The following is a 25216-nucleotide window of genomic DNA, read 5'->3' as shown; positions in this document are numbered from 1 at the left end:
AGACCTGCCTTCAACCCCTGCTCCCCTTACTAGTAAGAACATGGAAGGAAATGTTTCATGACAAATGCTCGAATTTGTAGAATCCAGCATGGCAAGACAGGTAGGATATGTTCATACAAGAGAGAGGGGAAGGAAACTATTCATCTATTACCCTTACTAGATGCGGGTCACTTAGAATTTATTTTCGGGAACAATGACGGTGCTGCTAGTCCCTTCCTATTCGTTTACAGTTCTTTGTTGATTTGGGTGACACGGACACACCCTGTGATTACACGCCTTCTCTGGCATACTTATGCACTTAATTATCCCTACAAGGTTGAGTTCAAGTAATTAAGATCGAAGAGGCAACAAAGCATACATATCTGTTGAGCATGCAACCTATTACCTACCCAAAATGATTGCTTCTATTGATTAACAAGGGAATTAGCACTCACCATGTTGCATGCTGCCACCCCATCCAGAGACCTCCAATTACATGACTTTTGTGGATATCATCTAATACACCAACTAGCAAAAATTGCTTCATAGCCATTGATGATCATAATCAGTTGTAAGGCGGAACCATGCAGGCGTTAATGATGCAGTCCTAATAACGAATGCATTACAACGCTGTGCAACAGTAGGGAAGTATTGGACTTAAAGTCCTACATCAATCCTTATCTTATGGCAAGTCATTGTAATGACTTGTGCAGTGAAGGAATGTGTAGTAATGTATATTTAATTGTTAGAATATTCATGTAGAATGTGTTGGCATCATTTAGAATCTGTATAAAGGTAGGAACTTAGAACGTGAGGACACTCTGTCCAGGATCTTTCCTAGGGATGCCAGCACCCTTTTTACTTATATACATGAAATCTTGAATGAAGAAGATTTATTACCAAATCGAAACTGGGAACATCACAACAATTTTGGCGACAGGCTGGGCGCTTTTGTTTTCCCTCGTGAAGCTGGAAGTGGTGAATGGCATCAAAGACCACTTTGGAACAGGAAACACAGGAGGAGAAAATGAAAAACAGACTTTATTTTGCCCACACGCGTTTGATAAGCAAGCAACAACTGTAGTACATCAGCGGTACGTGAAACTCAAATTTGACGTTTTCGTGATTTCGTGCAGCAACTTCAGTAAGTGTATGCCAGTTTCTTACCTACAGTTGAGCTGCATTTTGGGTTTTCAAATCCCGCAACCTGCGCGCTCTTCTTCACGTGGGCTGGTATTTCAAAGTGCGCACTTGCTAGTTCCTTCTTCGATCCCTATAATGTTCAGCTGCCTATGACGATTCTCTTCTGAAGATGAGCACCCTGCCTGCCTGACGCTGCTCACGCAAGGTCAGCTAACGTCCATATGTCCAGGTCACGCACAGCGGCCATCTTGAGGATTTCTTTTTGTTGCCATAGTAATTCAGGATCGAATAATGTTATCTGGATTTTAGAAGTCTCCAGTCTGCAAACTTCAAAAAACAAAGGGTATTTTTTTTACATGTGTTATTTTACTGAACCACACGTTTGGGATTTAAAGGGTGCTGTAGCTTTTACTTCAACAAATTCTTAATTTTAGCAATTTTGGATTACCTCCTACTATAACTTTTGGCTTCTCATTCTCCAGTTATTTATTTCGGAGCAGTTCACAATCTCATATTCAAGTACTTATTTTTTTTGCTTCATTATTTTTTTTGCAATTTTTGAGAGCAATTGTGTACTGTAAGTTTGGTGTTTATTTTGCATTCATTTATGAAGGAGCACTTGTTATTAGTACTTTCACAGTGACCAAATCTTATTTGTTTTATCTTGGATATGCGTTCAAACACTATTCAAGCTAATAGTCGGAGAGTCATTTAAATTTTTCAGTCATGCCTACTACCTTCAACTCTGGTACCAGTTCAACTCCTGGTGATACGGTTGTTGCAAATGCTTCCTCCATGCATATTAATACACCAAGAGAATTTCTAGCGGTACCTAGAGAACCACCAGTGGCGTGAGTAGACTGGAAGGAATACTTTCTCAACTATATTGCAAACTTGGAATATTCGAGAAGAACATTTTCTCCAGAAAGAAAAAAAAGAGTTCTTATGTACTGCTTAGGTCCCAAAGGTCTATGAGTTTACAATGAACTTCGAAAGCATGAAAGTCCTGAAGGAGATATTGATGCATTCAAAGCTGCAATTTTAGATCTAGATGATCATTTTTCTCCCACAGTTTGTATTGCTGTTATTAGACACAGTTTTTTTCAAAGGAAATAAGAAAAACATGATAGTATTGAAGAATATGTATCAGCCTTAAAACAAAATTCTAGCAAATGTAAATTTGCTCAGTTACTTGACGAATTGGTCAGAGATCAAATTGTCAGGTATACAAAAAATAAGAACCTCCAAGATAAATTATGGGTTGAAGGTGAAGGACCTTGAGGACATTATTGCTATGGTTAAAAAAGCAGAACTGTCAGAACGCTGTGCAAATGCCAGTTTCTCTTCTGACAAAAAGGAGGTTTAGGTGGTGAGCAAGATTTCTGAAGGGAAAGTGAGTCACAAAAATTACAAACAGTCTAAGGTACATGTTATTAAAAATGAAAATTTTTAGCTTAGAAAAACAGGTAATTTAGTGTGTTACAGATGCGGTAGTTGATTCCATTTGGCTAACTCTGACAGATGTCCTGCAAGATCTGCAAAATGAGTCTGGCATTGATGGGCATTTTGCAAAGGCTTGCAGAAAAACATTCAGTAAAAAACCTAAAAGTAAAGTAGCTTGTGTACGGTAAACTGAACAATACAGCGATTCTACTTCTAGTGATGATGAGGTTCAAACACAGTTTAACAAAAAGAACAATGTACGTAATATTGCTGACATTTCCTCTTCTAAGCTCATGTGTCAAATATCCCTTGGTGGTGTATTGGTTAATTGGTAGCCGATTCGGGTTCCCCATATACCATATTATCTAGACAGGTATGGGAAGAATTTTTCATTTCCCGTATTGGGAGTGGAGTGGAATCTAGCGACATTGCTCCTGAAAGCTACACTGGTGAACATATTCATAGTTCTAGTTTTTAGCTTTACGGGTAGACACTCTACTGGCAAACTGTATGTTGCTAAAGAAGGTCCATCAGTTCTTGGATGGAAAGACCAGAAGAATCTCAACATCATCCTTGACCCGAATAGCAAAGAGCAGGTTCTTATATCTTGTGAAGGTGAAAACACAACAAAATGGGTACTAGATGAGTTTCCTACTTTTTTTCTACTCAAATGGCTGAACTCAAAGGTTTCACTCACATTACTTGTTTAAAAGATGGTGCTGTGCCTAAAATACATAAGGCTCGCAATATACCCTTAATCATTAGAGATGAAGACAATTGTGAATTGGATAAATTACTAAAGAAGGATGTAATTGAAACCGTTGAAGCTGCAGAATTGGTTTCTCCGTTGGTCATGGCCCGCAAGGCTACTGGTAAGGACCATTTGTGTGTTGATCTGAGATATCTGAATAACAACATACTAGTTGACCAGTTCCCACTGCCAAGAATTGATGAGATTTTCTCTCTAATGTGTAATGCCAAATGTTTCTCAACTTTGGATCCTTCCTCCGCATACCATCAGGTAGTTCTTGACCCTGGAAGCAGACATCTAACCACCATTTGCATGCCTTTTGGTTGCTTTAGATTCAAACTCATGCCGTTCGGTTTGGCATCGGCAGCTGCTGTCTTCCAAATGTTGATGTCTAATTTGTTTGGTCATATTCCTGAAGTTGTTGTCTTTAAGGATGACATTTTAGTTATGGGGAAAAATACTTCTCATCATGATTCCATTCTAAGGGAAGTTCTAAGGATTTTTCAACTGAATGGATTAGTCGCGGAAGGTAGCAAGTGTAAATTTGCAGAAACGAAGGTTACTTATTTCGGACATGAGATCTGTGACGACGGAATCAAACCTAAGAGTAAACTAGTTGAGGCTATTGTTAATTCTCCTGCACTTGAAACCAAAGACAAACTCATGTCCTTCTTGGGATTAGCAGAGTTTTACTCAAAGTGTGTTAATCAGTTCTCTCCAAAAACTTACAACATACGTCAGTTAGTGAAAAAACAAGACCTCATTTGCTTGAAGAGCTGAGTGTCAAAAGGCATTTTTGGATATAAAAATAGCAATCACCCATGCACCTACATTACAAGGTTTTGATCCGTTATCCAACACATTTGTCACTACAGATGCATTCGGTAGAGGACTTGGAGGAGTTCTCTCACAATTGACTGAGCAGGGTATAAAAGTAGTTATAGCTTTTGCCTCATGCTCATTGTTTCCTTGGGAGGAGAAATACTCATTGAACGAGAGACCTTAGCGTTTGTATGGGCAATGGAGCATGTTAGAAAGTTTATTTGGGGTAAAAAGTTTGTTCTTCGTTCTGATCATAAACCTTTGACAAAGTTGCTTAATACGGAAGGTTTATGCAGAGCTTCAGCTAGGATTGCCAGGTTATCCATGAGACTCCAAGATTTTGTTAATGAAGTGCAATATGTACCGGGAGACAAAATTGTTATTGCTGATTTTTTAGCAGAATGTCTCTACCTCTTAAAGAAGTAGATCATAATTCATGGAATGATTTTTGCGCTGCTGGAATTTTTTCTGAGTCAGGAGGCTTACGTTTGGATGAATGGCAACAAGAAGTTGCGAAGGATGATTTACCTAAAGTAGTAAAGGACAAAATCACTAACAGATGGTCCAATGATTGTAAAACCGACCTACACATTAGAGGTGAGAGATGATTTGAGCCTGGATGGTGAGTTTGTATGTCGGGGTGAAAGAATTATTCTTCCCAAAGGTATGCAACACAGTTATTAAGATTGGACATGATGGTCATCCAGGAGTTTCTAGAACGAAGAGAAATGTTAAAGCATTATATGGGTGGCCCACAAAAGATCTGGAGATTGAAAGACTGGTACGTGAATGTATAAGCGGTGAAGGTACGGACAAAAGTCAAAAGACATTCAATCCACCATTATCTTCTTTAGGCTGTCCCAAGTTACCGTGGGAAGATTTAGCCTTGGATATTATGGGACCTATAATTTGGCAGGATGGTTTGTGTAAATATATTCTGGTATTAGTCGACTTATTCTCCAGGTGGTTTGAGGTCAAGGTTGTGGAACACGTTAACACTTCTGCAGTAATTCAGTTTTTGGATGAATGCTTTACTAGAGAAGGCTTACCTGCTTCTATTTTGACCGACAATGGTGTGCAGGTCAAATCAGATGAGATGAAACGATTCATGGAAGCCACTGGCATAGTACAAAAATTTGCAGCCCTATATCATCATATGGACAATTCAGTTGTAGAAAGAATCAATAGAATTATTAAAGGCGCACTACAATTAGCTAGCAGAATGAGAAAGTATTGGAAATCTGAACTACGCAAACTTGTATGGTCATATAGGGTTACAATACATGATACATGTGGTGAATGTCCTTTTGGCCTGATGAGGAGGAGATTTCCTTATTGTAAAATTAATCCTAGTTGGATCCGCAGGAGTAAGAAATATGAATGGGCAGCATGAAAGTAAGAGAGTGCATTTCTAATTCACAGATCAAGAACAATCTTATTTTGACATGAAGCATGGTACTAAGGGGTGGATTAGGATCGCGGATTTTCCGCATCCTCCGGGCCGGTGGAAGCCACCGCCGGCCCGGAGGATGCGGAAAATCCACTGCGGACCCACCAAAGACCCACCGCCACATTAGGATGGCTGGTGAGTCTTGGTTTCAGTCCGCCGCTTTTCCGCCGCGGTCGGCTTACACCCGCGGTGGAAAAGCTCTAATATGGTGGCGGTGTCTCTCAGACACCGCCAGACATATTAGGATGGCTTCCCAGACATGCTTTTCCGCTGCAGGTTCTCCGCCATGAAAAAGCATACGAATCTTCACTTTGGTGGCCCGTTGCGGGCCCCCTGGGTGAAGGGGGGTGGAGGGTGCACATGGGGGTACCTATGGTACCCCATGCATTTACATGCAGAAAGCGGCAGGCACCGCGCGGTGCCTGCCGCTTTGTGCATGTAAATGCAATGCATGCGTTTTTAACATTGCGGCGGGTGCATCTTGAAGCCGCATCCGCCGCAATGTTAAAATTAGAGGATGTGACCGCCAGGGTGGCGGTCACATCCTAATTGCACAGGAGGGAACGCCGCAGCACATGCGGACGTTCCCTCCTACTCAGGGCTCACGGACGGACGCAAGTCCGTCCGCGATCGTAATGTGCCCCTTAGTAAGTTACTTTAGAAACTGGCCAATGGGTTAGAATTAAAAGCACAAAGAAGGTTGGGGAATTACAACCTCGTTTTTGGAACCCAGACTGGTTTCTAAAGTCATGAGGAATACTGTCATGTTGGATGGCGGAGAAGTGTGGCTCAATGGTTAGAGCGGCAGACCCTGATGCAGAGGTCTAGCCCGGGACCAGGGTTCAATTCCCCACCTCAGCGGGTCTTGGGCTCAAAATTCCACGGACCTGATAATTCTCGCCTCGGTGCCTATTCCAGTCATGGAGTCCAACTCTGCAACTCTGGGCAATAGCTTGCTTAATCTCCACAACGGCCCCCACAACGCTAAGGATGCCTGGCCTCCACCTTGGGGGTGCCCAGGAGTGGACACCTCACAGGGAAAGCCAGGATGGGTTCCACAGCGGTATTCGTACAAGCGCCTTGAGACCCTTGCGGGTGAGTAGTGCGCTATACAAGTATCAATTTACATTTTTTTTATGATGACAGTGTCCATCACATGAGCCGAGTTTCTGTTGCACGAGATCAAATCTCTATAGCTGTTAATAATGCAAAGGAAAAGGGATGTGGTGGTGATTACTGGTGGTAAAGTCCCAGTTTTGGATTGGAGTCAGAGAAGGAACATGTGGCTCACAGGATTGTACTGAGTCTGGTGTGTCAAGGGATCTTGTTGTTACACCTAGCGATGCAAACACTGATCTGGTTCCATCTGATGTTCATGAACCTCAACCAGCCAATCTTGACAATCTTGTAACTTCAAACCATTCTGATTTAGTTACTTGAAAAAATGCTGCTCCGGTTAGTACAAGGTGTGGCAGACGTATTACTACTCCTAAAGTGTTACAGGATTTCATTTGTAAGTAACTTATTTAAAAAAAAATATTTACTGCTTCATTCTTATCTTATTTTTATTATTGTTTTTTGTTTGTTGTTGTTTTGGTACGAAAGGGGATGTGTAGTAATATGTATCTTTAATTGTTAGAATATTCATGTGGAATATGTTGACATCATTTAGAATCTGTATAAAGGTAAGAACTTAGAACGTGAGGACACTTTGTCCGGGATATTTCCTAGGGATGCCAGCACCCTTTTTACTTATATACATGAAATCGTGAATAAAGAAGAGTTATTACCAAATCAAGACAGGGAACATCACTACAGAATGCATTGTAAAGATGTATTTATCGGACTATGATGTTAAGGCCCAGCGTGGTTCGAGTCATGGTGTAAAGGCTGTTTTCCATCATAATTCTCTGATGTGGGCAAGAATGGAACAGAAATATGTTTAAGACTCCCCAGGATTTGCCCCGGGCTGGACTGTTCCCATTGGGCACAGGGTCAAGACTGATTTGCAAATGGCTGGGTCCAACTGGAATGGCATGGTGAGCAAAAAAGTAATGGATTTAGGCCTTGTTCTCTGTACTGGGGTGAATGTATGACATGGTTCTTCATTCTGTCCATTATTTGTTCTTTTTGCATTTATCACCACGAGTGGAACGGGTATGCCCAGTTGTGGGTCCCGTGCTCTCCATGCCAGTGGGGTCAATCTATCCTAGCTGATGAGGGCTGAAAGCCCAAAACCGGTCCTAAGATGCTTGTTTCCAGTGCAAGGAGGACCTGGCCTGGCAGTTCGTGCTGGACTGTTCCCATTGGGCGCAGGGTCAAGACTGATTTGCATATTACTGGGTCCAAACTGGAATGGCATGGTGAGCAAAAAAACAATGGATTTAGGCCCAGATCTCTGTACTGGGGTGAATGTATGACATTGTTCTGCATTGTGTCCATCAATTGTTCTTTTTGCATTTATCCTCCCCCAGGATGGGCTCCAAATGCTTGACACATTTGTGAGCTGGTCCAACCATTTGCTGCTCTCAGCAACTAGCCCGACCGGTTCTGACCAATGTTCCCTCTAATTTTTTTCCTCTGTGTGCGGCAGTGGAGGGTCTCTGTGAGCTGCAACCATGGCTATGTGCGCCAGGAACCAGACCGCGCGTGCGGTGCCAAATGTCACTCAAAATGTTTACTTAAAATAAAAAGTGAAAAGATGGTGCATTTTCACACATACAGTGCCACAATAAGGGTCCTAAGGGCAGTTTGCAAATTGGATAAACACGCGAAAGGGCTCTGATTAACATCAATACTTTGACAAAAGCCCACAATTGCTCTTGCAGCCTGCGCATTACTAACAAAACAGTAGAGCCAGTTTAAAAACACAGAGTGTACTTTCAGATTGTACACGCTGTGTTTTTAAACTGGCTCTACTGTTTTGTTAGTAAAGCGCGGTGCGGGGGAGATTGTGGCCTTTTGTTAAAGTATTGATGTTAATCAGAGCCCGTGGACAACAATAGTTTTTACTTCATGATATTTGTGTATCACAATATTTTCCACTGATATTTCTGCCTCCTGATATTTACAGCTCAATATTTTGCCAAACACCATAAAACCATTTACAATATTATAACCTCTACCATCTCTCATAATGTACATTAAATGTATTAGATCATGAGTCGGAGTTTGTTGACTTTAGACCCCAGATTCTTCACATCATTTCCACTAATGCCCTCTGTGTTAAGAAATACGCCTTGTAGAGCACATACCCAGTCACTAGTGAGATGAATGCAGGCAGGACCCTGTGTCAAACCTGTTTTTACATCCTCACAGCCTCTGACCTTGTCAAGACGATCTTGGCCATTTATAACCCCTTCCTTGCTCATGACGAGCGGAGCTCGTCATGAGTTGCGCCGCTCGCATGCTCATGACGAGCTCAGCTCGTCATGTAAGGCAGCTTTTTTAAAAATGCTGCACAGCGCGAAAATTGGCGCCGTACACACATGCGGTTAATCCCAGCCTTAAGGGGTCTGTTTACAGATTTCCGAAGCAGAAGTTTTAACTTGTGTCTTACAGAGCACCCTTGGCATGAAACCCAGTGCAACCCTTACCAAGCTGGGAATAAATAGCCTGTGGTACAGTGGCCCCGGTATGAAATAAGTGGTAGAGCATGCCCTCAAGAAGTATGCCTTCTAGGGTAACTATCTTAGTAAGTTGTTGGTCACTGAGCCATGTAGCAGCCCACTGTAATTTTGCTGATAAGCACTGTAATTCAAAATCCATGTATATGACTTAGCCATTGTAATCTCTAGCCCAAATACAGTCTCAAAATTGTGCTAGGACACAGTGATTGGGACCATGTGAACCCTCAACTAACTTATGAACAGTAGGCCTGTCCATGCAAGCCTGGATCCAATGGATTGTCATCCACAGAGAAATGCCCAAAGATGGTTCTCAACTCTAGTTTAGCCACAAAGGCTTCCATTGCCTGCACAAATAACAATGGGCAGCCCTGCCAAGTATCACACAATCGATGTGACTCTAACGCATTTCAGTGCGGTGGTCTGCATCACCGTACTGAAATGCAAAGTCACGCATAAATGGGACAGCAGCGGAGAGCTCCTCGCTGACAATTATGCTGATTAAACTAAAAGAGTGGCAGCGCGCTGTGTCATGCACACTGCTCCTGGGCTTGGTGGCTGACAGTGACTGAGGTAATAGCTACTGCTAACTCACTTGGCTGCTACAGTTTTTATTAATAGAAGATGGTTTCCCAGTGCTGCATTCATTGCCACGACTGATGTCACGAGGCAGTGCTGTGTCCAATAGGCGCGCTGCGTGCCGCAGGATGTCATGTCCTGCTTCCGCAGGCTGCAGTTAAACTTGTGGCAGGCCGGCAAATGTTGGCAGCGTTGGCACTGCTCGGCGGTAAATTGAAATTAAATGACCCCGCGACCGCTGAAGAACAACACTGTGCAGCTGCGCTGTTGAATGTTCTGCTGAGCGCAAGTGAGTGAGTCTTGGCCAGGCGGCTGCGCACCTTTGTAAGTATCAATGAGTTGACAGTGCAAGACTCAGCATTGCATTGTTATTCAAATTTGCTTTCAAATTAAGTGCCTTTCGCACGCGATCAGCTGCTTTTTGGTCATTGTAGTTTTGTCCTTGTCAGTGATGCTAGTGTTGGCGGGCAGCTGTGACATTCAAGTGTGTACCTCAGCTGCTTGTCAAGCTGACTTGCCCAAATTCTTTGCCGGGTACGTGCTGTTTAATTACCACATCTAATTTGCATAGACGATTGTGACTAGTTCACACTAAGCGTGTCCCTTTCACCACATCAATTACTGCACTGCAGGACGACACGGGGCGTTTAACAGCGCCAGAGAGAGCCCTGTTATTTCTCTGCTGTGTCTCTCAAGGCCGGCCCCCAGAAACGGAATCACCAGCCAGTTAACACATTTTCTACTAGTTTAAGTAAATTGTAGTTAGGGGGTGAGTGCTTGGGTGGCAGCTGGGCGAAGAACACTCAATAATAAAGGTTCCATTGCTTCGGCAAGGCAGCATGAATAAAACACTTCTGAGCGAAAACAGATCCTGTTTGGGAATCTCTGACATCTGCCCAGGCACATGCGACACCAGCAGATCCCCATTGAGCGAGGCCCTAAAAAGGGAGCGCAAAGCACTGCGCAGAGTGAGAGCTCACTGACACAGCGGAACACTTGCAGCAGCCCTGAGCCTTAGAGAGAGAGGCTCAGCCCCTGTTTACAGTGCAAAACCAGACAGCACTCCATAGCACAGCAGGCCTTGCAGAACGAGAGTCAGCTCCACGCCTTGTCTGAGTGCTAGGTGAACCAGCAAGTGCTGGAATTAGGACCTGTGAATGAACACAGTTTAAGCAATTATCAAAAATCGCCAGTCCAGCCCTTATGTGAAGAGACATTGCCTTGTAATACTTTCCGTGGCTAACTTTTTTATCCTGAAACACTTCGCCAGCTGGGACTTGTAGTTTTCTCTTTTTCCTATCCCAAAGAATGGGCATGATACAAATCCCAGCAGGCAAAGTTCAACGGCTTTTAAAAAAAAAAAAGACTTTGTGGACCTGGGTTGCTTCTTCACTGAGCTACAAGAGTTTGAGGAGCTCCTGGGCACATGTGACCTTCCTTTTCAAGTGATTTGAAGCAGTTTCATAATCCTTTTAGAGCTTCTCATTGCTCAAAAAGTGGTAAATTCTGATATGTATCTCTTTCCATTGACTTCACTGTTTGCTTTTACTAGTGAAAAAGTTTCACCCTAAGTATCACCCATTTGCCCATTCAGCATCACTCATAAGTACATGGAGACCATAGAAATGTTGCACATGAGCAATTTGAAAACTTTGAAGCTATATAAGTATTCCATTTCCACCAATTGAACATTTAATACTCAAGTTCTAATGGAAGGAGACCCTTTGAAAGTCAGCAGTACAGTATTATATTTATATAGCGGTCCCAACCAAGAGTACCTGCCTGAACCCGCGGCGTAGGTATATAGTAGTTCAGCTGACTTGCTGTGGCTGCTATTAATAAATACAGTTAATGCTTCAATCATTCTGAGTTGCCTGCGCCCTCTGCCTTTGGTGTACTGTGGCTGAGAACTGTGCAGTCACGCTGTCTGACTCCGCTCAGTTTTCTGCTGCCTGCCGTTAGTGTACTTTAGTTCAGTGACTTCGTAGAGTTTCTAGTTGCTCAAATGGATGTCATTTTATGTTTCCCTTGTATTCATTGCGTGACTTTGCTCTCGAGAAAGTGACACTCATAATCATTGAAATGTCACGCATAATTACACTGAAATTATGAAAATGTCACACGCAATTTGAAACCTTGGAAGCTATAAATGGGGCAGCCCAGTAACATGCTGCTCTCTAGAAGGTATAACGCCGGATGATTGTTGGCTTTTGTTTAAGTATTGATGTTAATCAGAGCCCCTTCGTGGGCTCCGATTAAGATCAATACTTAAACAAAAGCCCACAATTGCTCTCGCAGCCGTGCATTACTAACACAACAGAGGAGCCAGTTTAAAAATACAGCGTGTACTTGCAGAATGTACACGCTGTGTTTTTAAAGTGGCTCTACTGTTGTGTTGGTAAAGCGCGGCGCGGGGAAGATTGTGGGCTTTTGTTAAAGTATTGATGCTAATCAGAGCCCGTGAAGGGGCTCTGATTAACATCAACATTTACACAAAAGCCCACAATCATCCCGCGCTTTACCAACAGCCATATAGCACCATGCCCCAAAAAAGCCTTACGTGCACTCCGTCCCGACTCCGGCACGGCGCAATTAGAAAGTGGCTGTTTTTTCGTGCCGCTCGCTGTTTTATAGCAGCGGCGCGACTCTCTCTTGCAACGTTCTGGCTGTGTGCGCGCTCCACACACGGAGTGCGCGCTCACGTCTGGAGAGGTGCGCGCATGCGCACGCACATTAGCGGGAACAGTGGTTCTGACCCCCACTTTGGCGGGAGAATCGGCATGAAACCCAAGATAGGAGGAGAGGTGTGCCCACCATTGCCAACACCACCCCTCAAGTGGAAGAGGCAATTTGAAGCACAACTCTCAGTCCCCGCCATCATGATGATGGGGCCAGTCAGCCAACCAGAATGAGGCTTATGCCCCCTTCCACTGGAGAGCAGCATAATAGGGGGTGTACGCAACCCAAGGAAGGGACCTATTGGTCTCAACCTGTACCTACCTAAAACATCCCAAAATCTAGTATTTAGGGGCAACCCTGTACCTTGCCTCCAGAGGTAAGAAGAGGGAAGAAGAAGAAGGACAGTAGAGCCTTGCTGAAAGAAACTGACTTGGCCCCAGCCCTACCAGCCTGACCCAGCCTCGAACTGTTCCAGCAGAATCCCGGCGTGTCCTGCAGCCACAAGTCCCCCAGAACCCGGAGGAACTGACCTGCCTTAGCTCAAAAGACTTTGTCGACCGGGAGAATGGGATTTGCTCACCAACAGCCATTGGCTCCGGCCAAATACGCGGATCTTCTTCACACTGCACACAGCGCCCATGGCCCAAGTGCGAGTGGCCCAACAACACGAGGAGGTCTCCCCAGTGATCCTGACTTGGGATCAGGTGATCCCAGGGCTACCTCAAGTCTACTGACGATGCCTGCCGCCTCTTTCCGCGACCGGAGCCGGTAAGGAAAACCCAATGCCAGAAGATATCCCTACACTCGAACCCCCACGGCCTTGGGTGGCCCAACTGACTTTGTCCAGGCATCCCAAATTACCTCTCTAACCGGTGGTCACCTTCAGAAGATCTTTGAGCCTGCAGTGTTTGTTGAAACCGGAGAACCCCCATTGAAAACTACAGGGCGCCTAACACCAAAACAGCGCCCTGCACCCTGCTTCCCCTGTGCCGCTGTGGGTGCACTTTGGGTGCTAACTTTAACCCTCCTTTGCCCTGAGCTAAATTCCAAGGAGCTTTGCTCCGTCAACCTTGTGGCCTGCTCCCGAGCAGTCACCAACCAGAGGTCCCCTATCCCCAAATGATAGCATTGGGCCTCAGCACTCTGCACCCGGCCACCCTAGTGCCACTGAGGGTGCTATTGGAGTGCAACCTTGAACCTGGGGGAACAGTTGTTCTAACCCCAGAAACCCAACTTCCAAAACTAAGTACTTACCTGTAAACCGATAACTTAATTTCCTCCTGTAGGTTTGCATTGACTTTTTTTTTTTTTAAGTTCTAAATATGGAGTTGGAAATTCTATGAAAAGTCATACAAGTGTGTGTTTTTATAAAAAATTGCATTACTAGCATTTATCCAGAAAATGTCTCAGTGTGGTATCTCGTTGTACCACACTGAGTAAGAAGAGTCATCTGAAAAGTAATCCAACAAACTACTGACAAAGTAATTATAAAGTAACTGTATAGTAGTAAGTTGTTGTGAACATTTGACTTACCTGAACCAAACCAATTGCATTGAACTGCACTATTTCTTGCAAAGTACTATTACACTTACATGTGCCAGGCCTTGCTTGGTTCTAGAAAAAACATACAAATAAATACATTTTTGTTAAAAAAAATCATAAATAAACCAGAGCTCTACCCTTGGCAGCTATCGCACAGAGCAGACAGGCTTAACTTGGAGGTGTTGCAGATATTCTTCTTAGAAACAGGACTATACCCAGACAATAGAACATCAGTATGTAGAAACTTAGTCACCATACCACATCAGTATCAATGGGCCCAAATCCAGACTGGTTCATAGTGCCTTACTTGCCCTCCTAACCCTTCCAGAGGAACAAGTAACTTGGCACCCCAGAAAACAACACTCTAGACCTGCTCAGGGATCGCAGTACCAGGTCATCACCTTTTCTTTTCTCACTCATCAATATCCAGAAAAGAGGCATGAGGAAATGCTTGAAATGTTTAATGAATCACTAAATGAAGAAAGGCGCAAACTGAGAATGGCCGAAAGAAAATGGAGACAACACCCTTCATCCCCAGAGCTGAAAGCACTCAGAAAAATTAGAGGCCAATATAATAAAAAGATCATCAACTCAAAACAGGAATTCATACGATCAGAACTGGATAGTGCCAAAAACAGACCACGAAAACTCTTTGAAATCCTAAAGCAACAATCAAACAAACTAGCCAAATCTGTCCATGAGAACTCAAAAACACCCCTAAATTGTGAAGAATTTTCTACATTTTTCACAGAGAAGGCGAAATTGCTAGAAGTAGAGCTCAAAAACGCCGTGGCAAACCTTCCCATTGAACCAATGCCTACGAGAGATACCGCCGCTACAACGGAGAGTACCATGACAAAAAATGAGGCAAGTTGGGATACGTTCGAACTATATGACCAGCACAGTATCGCCAAAACGCTTTCTGAAATAAAACCAAACAACCACTACCAAGATCCCCTTCCCGCAAAATGTGTAAAAGAAATCAATCACGTTTTGGTTCCAATATGGACCGAAATTATAAATGCCTCACTATCACAAGGGATCCTCCCTGACTGCCTAAAAACAGGTCAAGTTGCTCCCATTATCAAAAAACCCTCAGCAGATAGATCAGACCCAAACAACTTTCGCCCAGTGACCAACATCCCGCTACTGGCCAAACTAATTGAGAAATGCGTACAGAACCAACTAAGCCAACACATCACCAAGTTCTCATTGCTGGATGAATGCCAATCAGGATTCAGAGCAGGGCACAGCACTGAAACAGCGATCCTCCATATTGTTGATGATGCTCTACAGGCACTTGACCAAAACAAAGCATGCCTACTGATTCTCCTCGATCTGTCTTCGGCCTACGACACGGTAAATCACGAAGCATTATTGTCCAGGTTACGGGACAGGATGGGACTGTCAGGAACTGTGCTGAAATGGTTTATCTCTTTTCTACAGAACAGGACACAGCGATTCCTGGTCAACCAGTCAATCTCACCTCCATGCCCTATTTCAATCGGAGTCCCTCAAGGATCAACGTTATCCCCAGATCTGTTTAACCTTTACGTCGAACCGCTTACAGAAATTCTCCAAAAATCACAGATATCTTATCACATGTATGCAGACGACACGCAAATATACTTAAAGATCTCTTCCCTAAAAGACATGGAACTAGTGAACAAGGCTTTAAAAATGGCTCTACAATGGTTAACTACCAACCAACTGAAGCTGAACGCTAACAAAACGGAGTTCCTACTAATCTCACCAGCAAGGAGCCATACGGAAATAAAGGAATGGACGAAAGTGGTGACTGCGCTAAACTGCACCCCAACATTAATCAAGTCAGCGAAATCGCTAGGAATCACACTGGACGAGAATCTGGACATGAAAGCCCACATCAACTCAATGGCTAAAAATGCCCGATTCCACCTGAATTACTTAAGAAAACTGAAACCATTCATCTCAGAGGCGGATCTCAAATTGGCAATCCAATCCTTAGTTATCTCGAGGATTGAATATGGCTGCACCACCTTAGCGGGATTACCAAAAATGTCCACAGCGCCATTGAAAGCATGCCTAAACGCTGCGGCAAGAATTATCACCGGATCTAGGAAATACGATCATATATCGCCACTCTTGAAAGCTTTAAGCTGGCTACCCTATGAAGCAAGAATCCAAATGAAGATAGCATGTATCACCCATAAAGCGCTACACCACAACACCCCAAGATACCTAGCGAAGAAAATCTAGCTATCGGGGGGTAATCGACCAGCGAGGAGTACTGAGGAATTGCTACTACGGCCATCCTTTTTCCACAAGAAAAAAACTTATGACAGAGCGTTCTCAGGAGCTGCCCCCAGAATATGGAACTCACTTCCTCCTAACATCAGGAAGATCCAAAATGTGGCATCATTTAAGCGAGAAGTGAAGAGCTTTCTGATGAAGAAATACACAACCTAGAATAGAACATTCACGAACTGATAATGACCTAACTATCATACTTGCTTACACAGTTTACTTATGATAGAAGTATACCCACCATTGACTATCAACGCGAACTGCACACGTGATATTGTATATTTATCATCTACCTCATATTTGTTGTCCGTATAACTGTCTGATATATATGTCTTTCTCCTACGCCTTCTATGTTAAGCGCTCTGATACCCACGGGTCTTGTTCGCGCTATACAAAACTTTTTAATAAATAAATAAATAAAATTGAAGTTACTGTGCCCTATGTTGCAAGAGCTATGCTGCAATTAGTAGACATATGGACGCAAAAAAAGGGATGAGTCCAATAAGCAACTATACACAATAAAAAGCCCTGTCATAATGAAATACCATTCTGCCTAAGCCAACCCTCACTATAGAAATACTATTATATATATTAGAGATCTCTGGGATTAGCGAGGGACCCCATACCTTTTGTTCATAGGTAGTTGTTCTATATCTCAGGCCGCAGGGCTCTTCCTCATCACAGGAGCTTTGCTGTATGAGAATTGTCCTCTCTGTTCTCAAAACACAGAATGCAGTGGGCCTATAGGGAATACATCACACCCTCCCTTTGGTCGGGCATTGACGTAAGAGCAGTCTAAATAATATGGAATAATATACAATGTAAGCGAACTCAAAGCAACGCTAATAAGCATAAAACCTTTCAAATTTGAAAAAATAGACAATTGAAAAATAGTATAAGAATTGAGGAAAAAGTGTTAAATTGATGTGGTGTCAGTGGTATCTATGACGCCATTTGCAAATTCAAAGGCTAGTGAATCCAGAACAGATTAAGACTCTACAGACAACAATTGGTTCACAGCCCAGTCTATGAGATTCAGAGAACAAACGTGATCCTCAGATTCAGCCGATCTTAAGAAAAATGCTGGGGAACATGCATCCATCCTAGGAGAGTCAGAATTTCGAGATCCATTTGCCGATGCACACATCTCCCCTGGAAGTGGCTCATAGCTTGCTTAATAGAGAAGTTGTATGACCAAGGGACAGTTCTGAAAATAGGTTGTTAAGACCTCATCAGCAGGATAAAGTAAATAGGAGACAGTGTCTGCAAACGCCAAGTAAATGTCTAGTGCCCATTTGAAGGGGAGTACTGGTTGCACGCAGATAAACCTGACTACCCTGAATGACAATGACAATCAAGATCTAATTCCTGATGTAGTAATATTCTGAAAAGCTGGAGCATTCGCTCATGGCACAGCTAGAGCAATAGTATTGCCCTCAGGCTTGCAAATGGAACATCCATTGCTGAGGAGCAAAAATAGAACCAAAATGCCGCAAATGAGGAACATTAGCAGAGGGAATCCACCGAACACACGAGAGAAGAGAAAATGGACAAAAGCCGGTATTTCTCCTAGAGTGTTTGGAATGAGACAAATAAACCCAAGCCCATATATTTGAAGAAATGTGCAAGGGCAGCAGTATCCGATGCATTAAATTACAATGAATCAGTTGGCCAAAATGTGTTAGAAGGTTGGTTGATAACAAGAACTGTATCTCACTGGATGTCCTTACCACCTGCAATTTAAAAGTCTCACAAGCAGATGTGAGAGTGACTTCCTTTTAAAACAATAGTGCTTTGAGTCTCCTTAGCTTGTTAAAATCTGCCTTCAAAGTTGGAATGGAAGGCCTCAACAAGCTATCAATAGCTCCCTTGTAGGAAAAACAGGACATTGCTGCAACAGGTGATGAGCTGGGAAGCCAACAAAATATAGGGTGTTCCTGGTTTCATTCCACAGCAGTCTTGTTCACAAGGCATTAAATAGCTAACATTTGAAAGGACCATGATAAGGGGAATTATTGCCTAGACTGGCATTTCATTTAGATAACAGGCCAAATTTGCTACAGTATTTGTCCTTCAGCTGGACACCGTCAGAACTGGTGTTCCTTTATAAATTGAATTTGTAACTGCTTTTAATGTAATTCCTTGGTTGTGAATTTTTAACATTGTGTTAATCAGACATTTTATTATTGAATTGTGTTTGTGTTATTGTGTATATTATACACGCTTGTGTGTTTTTTATTAAAAATTGATGAACTCAGATCATCTCCTTAGCTTTTGCAACTGTCCTTGACTTGGGTTCTCTTACTTGTTTATTTTTGAAAGTTGTTGACTGCCTAGGAATTTTTTCACATACAGGTTGGTTACCCTGCCCTAGGAGTCTAATAGAGCATTATCCAGGGGGTCCTTGTTAAGCACAACGCAAATTTGCTACAGAAGCAGTACATGCGCCATGAATAGTAACGTCTTTACAAACAAGTGAATGTCCGACAGAGGACTCGCATTCCTCTCCAGTATGGAGGACCTCCTTATTGACACGTTCATAGCTATAAGAGAACGGAAGTAACCATAACTCATATGTAACTGCCTCCTAGGTGTTCATATCTACCGACTTGGAAATGTTTCATGCAGGCTGGGAGTTGAAATGTTGTGTAGGTGGCATCTTTCTTCGTCAGGAGTTGTTGTTTACGTGTCAAATTGAAAGGAAAGAAGAGGTCACTGGCATTCAGACAGCGCCAAAGAATTCGCCCATTTTTAAGGGTCTATAATATCCAGCTAAATTGCATGACAGATCCAAGCTGATTTTGCCCATGATAAAATGTTGACATGTCACTTTGCATAACATTAATAACAGACAGCTCAATGTTATTCAGATTATAAATGTGAGAAAACAGCACAGTAATACTATTATCAACACCAGCAAGCACATTATCCAAATTATCTTGATAATTTTGTCTTAACCATTTTTGATAATTTCCTAATTTCATTATAGGTAGCATAAATACATCTTTTAGAATGTGGAGGTTAAGGGCCTTGAGAGGGAGTCGGGCAATGTTCCCATTGTGTATAATTGAAAATGGGGCATTGGATATTGGGACGGTGTAAGAAATGATGACATAATGGTGATAACAAAACATTTCTCTATAATTGGCAGAATTTAAATGCAAGTCCTCATATTGGAAAACAGTATAATATTCCAGCTCTGAGAGCATGGAACTCACAGTGGCAACGTCCGAATCATCTAAATGTAACCCAGGTGCAATTATATTACCCATAGAAACCTTAAACACATATGGTATCTACAAGATCTCTGTAGGACCGAATATATAGAAAGGAACTTTATCCCAAACAATCTCATCCGGTACTGGAATGGAGGAAATTTTCACAAGGGACAAGTCTCTTTTTAACCTATGTGTAGAAGAGTTGGGGGCCAACACCCTATCAACCAGTTATGTATCAGAGCGTTTTGGAAGACAATGGCCATTAATCAGCAGGGAAGAAAGCTGTCAGAAATCCAATCTACAAAAATAGTAAAACCAAGGAAAGTGCTATCCAAACATATATCCAAGGTGGAACCAGATAAGCGTGCTTCAACCATGAAATAAAAACACAGATCTGTAAAGGAGGAGTGTCAAAAACAGAGGAACGGTCTGAAGAAAAGGAATTTTGATTGATGTGATACCTAGAAGCATTTAGTTGAAAAACTGGTGGCTGCAGTAGTGAGACAGAATTTGAAAAATCAAAAAGAGGTGGGTTCAATGAAGGTGGATCGGTATAAACAACATCACTTATAGAAGAGGCAGAAGTAACTTCAATACTCACTTCAGATGTGTTGATGGTTGAGGATGCAGGTATTAACTGTAGTGCATTTAACTTTGGTGGTGCTCACCAGCTGCAGAGGTAATTCCTGTACAGTAGCGAGAGGCTTAAGGAACTACCAAGGACTCCTCATGGCTTACTATTCAGAATAAGCCATATGGTGTAGTTTGACATGATCGATAAAGACAAAATGTTTGTCTTTGGAACCTCAAGGCGGTAGCAAGAAAACAGTTGTTGTGCCTTGGATGCCAAGGCGTGGCACCGGTGCTCGGTGTGATGGACCAAACTCCTTTTTTGCCAAATTACTTTTATTGAGTTTCAAGGGTATCAGTACAGTGCATTATATTGTCAATGATTCGTTAAGGAAACTGCCATGATATGCTAATGACAGTTTTAGACTATCAAAATATTGGCACAATATAATCAAATGATGTATAACAATTGAGACATTATAACATTTCTTCAGTGTTGTGAGTCTTAGATTGGAGAGCACTTCTTTTTAAATAAAACATCTAAATATCAACAGATACAGATAGATTCAATTTAGTAAATAAAACTTCAACAAAACATGCATGGCAGGGTTCAGCAAATGTGACAAGAATCTCAGGAGATGGGAGTGTTCTCCCAGTGGGAGAGACAATCAATGGGTATCTTCCCTTCCTCCCACGGTAAGGGGCTGGGACTGAGCTAAATCTGGAAGAGATTAAGTGCTCTTATTTTGATTTGGCATGAAAAGAGGGGAAGCCACCTTGGAAGGAACTGCACCAAAGGGTCCCAAATATTGTCAGATCCCTGTCTCAGCCAGTATATCAGCCATGCGTTCCATAGCGAGGGTTCACCAAAGTCAGGAGTGCCATTGGAAAATAGATGGAGCTTCAGCTTTCTTCCATGCTGCGGCTACGGCCATTTTGGCCACCCCTAGACAGAGCCACAAAATAGAGCGATATCCCAAGGTTTGGTGTTTCTTTGAGGGTTCTCAGAGACCCCTCCAACTCCTTTTTTACAGCAACCTTCTCATGAAGGAGATACCCAATTTTTGGAATCCAGATGGAGGGTTCTGGTGTCTCCAAAGTCTTGCAGAGGTAGAGGTCCTTTTGTAGATCCTGTAAGACAGCACAACAATTATCTCCGTCAAAGGGCGTGGCAGCCACCACAATGTCTGGACCGTCAAGGTCTCGAACATACATCTTGATACCAAAAAGTACTTTGTTTTGGGTGTGCCCACACAGATATCTCTTAAGGAGGGTATTTTGGGCTTGTTGAACCCCCTAAAGGTGATGGATCCAACTACGTGTTGTGCCTAATACACTAGCTGTTAAGGACTGCTTTAAGTCATGGTTCTTTCTTTCCAGAACAGAATTGCCCTCTGGCCTGTATGGAAAAGAATAACGCAAGTGTACACCCAGGGAATCCATAGTATCCCGGTATGCTTTCGACGAGAATGCCAGGCCCTGGCCCGAGTGGAGTGTATCACATACATATGTCCTGATAAAGGTTTGCAGTTCTTTAATAACAGTTCAAGCGTCATCTGAGCACTGTGGCAAAACTAAGAGGAACAAGGAGCATGAATCAACTACAACTAGGATAAATTTAAACACTGTGTCTGAACAAGGGGACCACAGTGGTCCAAATAAATGCAGTCAAAAGGTTTGTTAGAAATTAACTACAGCCACAGTTGAAGATTTAATTTGTCGACACATGACAGAGCATAGAACACATTTTCTAGCTTGTTGATACAACCCTGCATATCAATAACTTTGCTGTAACAACTAAATATTGGCAGCCATACCTGCATGTGCAGAAGTGACAACCTCATATGCAGCTATCACTAATGCTATTATGCGGTCTTGGTTGGGCATCAAGCGATCACCAATGCTGGAATTGTCACGAAAGGAAGAATGTTCACTTTAGTGTTAGGAGTACTTGGATGGAAATCCCTTTGGTAAGGGAGTGCCGTCTTTGTTTGCATTAAGGGAAGCTAAGATTTCCGATCTATTCTCGTCTTAGTAATTGCAGAAACATTAGCAGACATGGTTACAGATTTGGCTACCTCATCTGCCAGAGAATTCCCTAAAATGTTTGTGCTCACATGTTGCTGACTCAATATATGAGGAACATGAGTCCAAGGCAACCTATCCTTGAGGTCTGCCACCTTTAGCCAAAGCATTGTATGCTTGATTGTGTTGCCTTTTCAATCTTGAAAGTCATTCATTTTCCAATAATGTAAATTATCATTAAAGGGTGTACACAGTAATACGACTCACACACTATAAGCGTGGGGAATTCAGGATCTGTATGTTCAAGTGCAAGAAGGAAAGCCTTCAGTTCAGCCAATTGTACAGTGCAGTCTCCCAGGGACTGTCTGTGAGTTTTTTGTTATTGGAATTTCCCACCCAACATCACACCAACAACAATGGCGTATACTGCTGAATAATGTTGTTTAAAAACTATTGCCGGTTGGCCTGAACCGTCAGTGCAAATAATATATTCTAGATATATGAAGCGATAAGAGAGGGCATGGAATATTATATCCATCTAGGTTTGTGGGGCTTTGTGTTAGGAATGCTGGCTTTTGCGACAGGGTGTAAGCCCAGCAGAGGATGAACAACAATAATGTGTTTCCCTTGTGTGAGCGGCCTTTCTGTAAGAACTGCAATCTGCAAAGCTGTCAGTATTTTTCCAGTGGAAGAAAACACATTTAACACCTTGGCTGCTAAGGCAATTCACGCTGGGTGCTGAAAGCTCCAGATTTGACTTGTTCATGACAAGGTCAGCTTGTCATAAGCACAGCTCCAGTGTACTGCATGATGAGCTGACCTTGTCATTAGCATGGAAGTGGTTAAGCAGAAGAAAATAGAAGCAATCAGCACATTTTCACCTTCATTAAAGGTGAAATAGGTAGAATCAATGGAACCTGGTATAATCTGGATCACCAGGTTTGTTGCATTCACACATGTATGTTAGTGATGTGTAGCAAGCAATTCAGATTGTAATGATCTGAGAGTATCTGTGTGTTCTAATGTCCAGCATGTAGCGGAAAAAACAGGATATATTAATTTGTAAAGAGGTTTGATGCGTTGTGCATAATCAGGTATGTATGTTCTATCAGAAATCCTAACAGGGACTGTTATTTCTTCAATATATTTGGAGGTGTGCCCACTTCTCCAAAAAGTGAGGAACAAGACCTTTACCGTCAGGGGTCAATATCATGTAGAATTGACATTATGTGTGCAGCAAACAGTCCAGAACTGTTCTTATAGCCCATGGCCAGACGTGAGAATCAATGCTGGAAATTAAGGGCTGAAAATGCGGTCAGCGGTGAGATTTTGTTTAAAAAGCCATTGGAAATGTCCACAGTTGTTTTATATTATATAATATGTGTGTTTTGTATTGCAAAAGCGTGTTTAACTTAGTCATGGCCAAAATCAGTAAAGTAGTGTAGTATTACACCTTGTTGGGAGGCTTGTATAAACTGTGGGAGCCTATTGACCCGACGAATGTCTTAAGTTATATTCTCCCAGAATACAGCTTTGATTGTGCATTGTATGTCACCTTCAATTTGAATGTCAAGATTATATAATCTGTCTGGAGGGGCAACGTGTCTGTCTGGGATTTCAACTGTAATACAGAAATCAGTTGCTTATGCTACCAGAAACTTCTGGAGATTCCAGCGTACTATGGTGACTTCAGCAGCACAGTCAAGGAGAGCCACCGCCCATCTCCTGTTCAGGAGGAGGCTTCTCAGGATCTGCAGCATAGTTTGTGGTTATAGCCACAACTTTCTTTTTTGAAAAGGGGCTTTATATTGAAGAGGTTTTTCCTCCTTCTTTATCCTAAAGTCAGATGAACGTTGTGTCTCCTTTTTTGTCCCACATACTCTTCTTGTCTGCGTTCAGATCATCCTACTCTGTCATACTGCCTATCAGATGATTCCTGAAAGGAATGAGGAGAATGTGTGTCAGGAATCTGATGCATGTCTGGAGGCCTGACTTTAATGTGATCACGAAAATCGTACTACCTCTCAGAGGACTCCGGTGGCAAAAAACCTCAGGGAGGTTTACCCTTAGATGTTTGCTTAGATTTGTCCCATGGTTTCTTCACAGAATCATGGACTTGTTTGGCTTCCTTGTCAATGCTATGTTTGCCAAGAGCTGTGCTAGTGGGCCTGATTTCCAAATGTTTGCGTCCTATGGATGTATTCATGTCAGCAATAATTATAGTTCACAGTCAGCTACCACAACTGCTGCGAGTTGCTGGCATATAGACCAGAGAAAGCGGTCTCACCTTTATTGTTTGACATTCCCTGGAACTCTCTCTTCTGGCCCCCTTCTCTTGGCTCTGCACCGACCCCCTCCACCACGGTCAAAACACTTGGGGTCAAAATTAACAGCCAACTCACTCTTCATTCACAAATTAGCTCTGTGGTGTCCTCTTGTTTCCTTTCTCTCCGCACTATCCGCACTGTTTCCCGCTTCTTTTCCCCCCAGGCACTCAGGATCATCATGGCCGCACTTGTAATATCCAAATTGGACTACGCAAACGCTCTTTACCACGGCATCCCTGCTTATAGTTTGCGTAGACTCCAGACCGTTCAGAATCAAGCGGCCCGGCTTGTGTACGGCCTCCCTCGATATCACCATTCCACCCCCCTTCTCAGGGAGCTCCACTGGCTCCCCATAAAGGAACGGGCTCTATTCAAGATCGGGTGCATGGTTTTCCAGGCCCGTCAGGGCTCTGCCCCTGCCTTCATCTCCTCACTAATCAAGTCCTATGTACCTGCAAGAGAACTTCGGTCTTCCTCCAGGTCCCTCCTCCAGATCCCTCGCTTCACTCGCAAAAAGTGGGGCGGGGCTAATTTCTCCACCCTAGCCCCAACCTTCTGGAACTCACTTCCTGACCACCTCCGCTCTGCTACTCAGTATCTCCCTTTTCGCAGAGAACTAAAAACGTTTCTTTTTAGTCAGGCTTTCCCCACTTAAAAACTCCCTCAATATTCTTTTTTTTTTCATCTCTCCCTGGTCCCTCTTCATCTCAGTTGCCGATCCCCCCAGCGCCAAGAAACCGCAAGGTGTACGCTGCGCTCTACAAGTATTTTAAATT

At 42.9% G+C, this 25216-nt stretch overlaps 1 protein-coding gene across 2 annotated transcripts in view; it reads left to right on the top strand.

Moving 5' to 3' along the window:
* Nucleotides 1-25216, top strand: part of LOC144773631 (TRPM8 channel-associated factor homolog) — a 149313-nt gene that overhangs the window by 98133 nt on the left and 25964 nt on the right. The window lies entirely within an intron of this gene.

The sequence above is a fragment of the Lissotriton helveticus genome, chromosome 8 (assembly GCF_964261635.1).
Source record: "Lissotriton helveticus chromosome 8, aLisHel1.1, whole genome shotgun sequence".
Taxonomy (NCBI): domain Eukaryota; kingdom Metazoa; phylum Chordata; class Amphibia; order Caudata; family Salamandridae; genus Lissotriton; species Lissotriton helveticus.
The sequence above is the reverse complement of the archived record's forward strand: the minus strand, read 5'-3'. Positions and strand labels throughout refer to the sequence as shown.